The 3,434-nt window shown below is 37.9% G+C and overlaps 1 long non-coding RNA gene across 1 annotated transcript; it reads left to right on the forward strand.

Annotated features, from left to right (window-relative positions):
- The first annotated feature begins 1,027 nt into the window (after window positions 1-1,027).
- On the forward strand, window positions 1,028-2,056 carry LOC124172153. Its single transcript, XR_006868062.1, has 2 exons — window positions 1,028-1,110; window positions 1,636-2,056. It is a non-coding gene; the product is annotated as an uncharacterized LOC124172153 (long non-coding RNA).
- Window positions 2,057-3,434: the final 1,378 nt, after the last annotated feature.

A 3,434-nucleotide genomic window follows, 5' to 3' on the forward strand; every position in this document is an offset into this window, starting at 1 on the left:
ATTTTTAAGTGACTCACATTGCTGAATGTTTTCTAGAAATTTTCTAAAAATGCTTTGACTCTTCTGAATTCTCTCTGAGCTCAATATTGAAGTTGGTTCCTTTTCAATAGTCTAAATTATTTGCTAAACGTTTGCCTAATTGGAACCGCTGCAGCAAGCGATGTAAAATTTCAACCCTTTTCACTTTTTGCACTCGTCACATGTTTATTTTATTTTTTGATTACTCCAAAGGATTTCATGCATGCATGCATGCATGAGAGGGTTAAGAGTGTCTAAAGGCCGTTTTACACGGTACACGGAATTGCGCAGTCTGACGTACGTGCGAAGGCGCAATCAAAATTGCGTCGTGTAAAGCGGTGAATTGCTAGAACACATGCGAGAACCTTGCCATGCAGCGGCAGGCAGAGCGACGCCAGCACTCCTTGCTTCGGCGGTGAAGGCGGCAGCCCAGTTCGGCACGGGTTAGCACGAGGGGAAGGGAGGCGGTGAGACAGCGCGGCGCGGGCGTTCTCGGCTCATCTTGCGGCTGTCGCTTGCCGCCAGTGCGGCGTGCGGTGGCCGGCGGCACAGCAAAAGGCACACAATCCGATCCATCCTGACTCTTCGGGCGCTCATCCTGACGATTTCCTGATTTTCCTGACCAAAACTTTTTTTCCTGACTATTTCCTGACTTTCCTGACTTTCCTGACTTGTCCCAACCTAGTCAGTGAATGAATATGCTTACTAGTAGAAATAAATGTGTTAACGTAGACAGTCATTATTTTAATGAATTTGGTCTTTAATAAAATTTGGTATCCATTACTTGCAGAGGCTACTGGGTGTATTATGTAGATGTCAAGGATGATTCTTTTGCAAATTAAAAAAATTATAAGAACTTCAGATTCGAGCGCTCACAAAACTTTATCACAACAGATGCATGTGAAACAAAGTGACTGCGATACGGAGCCACATCCCTATACCTAGAAAAGGGTGAGATCAAATATGAATCCAAAGAGAGGAAAAGCCTTGACAAGGAGCTCAAAAGGAACTTTACATTTAGAAGAGGAATAAGTTTACCTATGTCATGCACTTTTCTTTATAAATACCTTATTTACAGCCTGTTTTCAGATGGTAAGTAATAAATGGATTTAGCTGATAAGAGGTAAATCTTTGTTTTATTTATTTCTCTTATTTTTTAGTAATATTGCTATCTCCCCTGTGATATGTTGTTGGCTCCTACTAGTAGCTGAAGCATCTGCTACTCTAAGAAATTTCTGTCTGCGTCTGCGTAGCAATTCCTCCTTTTCTTTATTTCTCTTTCTTAGTCTGTATGCTTCAGCATCTCTGTTCAAACTACCTGAAATGATTATTGGTTGCATGGTATTTTTCTTAAATAATTATGTTCTAGACTTTGAGGCTGTAAGGCATGTCACACCATTGCAAATTTGTATCAAAGTCATTGTCTTAGTTGATTTTTACTCTTTTCCAGAGGTCAATGAATTACATTGTTTTTGACGTATTCTACTAGATTTCTTGAGGATGGTAGTCTGTCCCGGTTTGGTATTTAGATAGAAATAGTGTGATTTTTACGTATTCCCTCTATATGCATCCATTTGTATTGCTATGCTTTTGACTGATGTTAAAATATTTTTGCAGATTCATCTGTGGTACTCATCAGGCATAACTGTGAAGAAAATGACATCAAATTGTTTTTCGTGATAATTGGTTGATTTTGAAGTGACTGGTTCCTGTTTGTTGCATCATCTATGTTTAACGTACTTATCTGGGTAGAAAATGGCTTCATATTGATTTTTGCTTGGCAGTGTTATTACTTGATAGGTGCCAGGAATGATACAGGTTCCAAGATATTTTAGTCATCATTTGCAAACTTAGGCTTCATGAATGTGATGATAAACTTTTAAGAGATGAAGCAATGCATGAATGCTTTGACATTTTATGGATTTTACCACTTCCCTGTACTAAGAAGTTCACATATTAAAGTTTGTTCATTCCTCTATACTTACACATTATATATCAAAGGTTTTTCCTATCCTGAATAAAGTCCTTCATTGCATAGGTTTTTGACTTTTGGATTTTGTACCTAACCTTAATATGATATTTATGTGTATGTCATTTTGTTCTTTTACAAGTATTACTCAATTATTTTCATTGCTTAATTAAACAAATTACTTCCTTGTATCTATGACAACAATTATTATTTCATGTTGTACTACAAAGGTTAGATGTGGAATGGTTGCTTCAAAATGTTGAGTATATTGGATGGCATGCAGCCAGCAGTAAGAGGAATGGGGTGGTATATATTGGTTTATCCATCGGGGATTTGCAGTTAATTATGAAATGGTCACTTAATTTACCTGCTGACTACCCTATAATTCCAGTGTCAGCATTGGTACGTGGAATAGGATAAAGATAAGTAATGTAACACCTCTGCTGTTCAGGGATATCTAAAATATTGGGGGGCCCAAACCAGGGATCATATCCAAGGAAATTTTATAAGTAGTGAGTTTTCTAGCATTTTAGAAGAGTCAAATGATGAATATTAGAATCCTGCTAACTCAAATCTTCATCTCTGAGGAAAATCAACAAGCCTGACATTTTTTCCTCACACCCTTAACGAATTTTTGAGGGGCTCTGCACCCATGGAATCTGCGCCACTGCTGCTGTTGTGATTTCTAGTATATTTCGCTTTATTATTACACGGAGCAGGTTATAGTATTGCTAATAGCATGTATGAAGGCCAGATGATGCATTTGTTGACTGCTGTTCAGAAATTTCATTATTTTGCACCGATACTTGGCGGTGCAGGTTTTGTTTATAGGATGCATTTTTGGCTGGTCGGTTCCAAATATTTAGCACTTTTACTCCTAGGAAATTTCATGTACTTTGTTTACAGTGAGGCAAAGTGTTTCTCGATGTGTCGTTACGTGAATTTCAGCTTTCTGTGGTGAAAAGACGTTTGCTACCGAAATAGATAATTACCGGCATTAACTCCATTGCTTCCTTTAAGCGTAATAACTGTAATTAATTATTTCGCCCTCAGGCCGACTTAAAGCCACATTTGAAAACCCGCGTTTTAGATTTTTAGTATCGCTTTCTGCCGAGTAGTGGCGCCACGACCACGAGTGGCATCGTGTGCGTTAAAAGCGGATTGTTTGGGGTCATCTGCCATTAACTCGATGAGCATCCATATGTATGTTCATGGTCATGATATTTCTCGTATGTCAAAATCGATCATCAATCGGTGCTATAGCCATCTATTGACAGACAGCTGGAACTTTTGGACCTAATAAATAATTGCTGTATGATTGGTTTTTTTAAGTTTTAAGGATAGCAATATTTATCAGGGTTATTTAAAATACAGTTTTATAGTAATAATTTTGGCATTGAACATGATTTTGAGGTTTATTTTCTTTCTGCATAAATATTACACCCCA

Source organism: Ischnura elegans, assembly GCF_921293095.1.
Source record: "Ischnura elegans chromosome 13 unlocalized genomic scaffold, ioIscEleg1.1 SUPER_13_unloc_1, whole genome shotgun sequence".
Taxonomy (NCBI): Eukaryota; Metazoa; Arthropoda; class Insecta; order Odonata; family Coenagrionidae; genus Ischnura; species Ischnura elegans.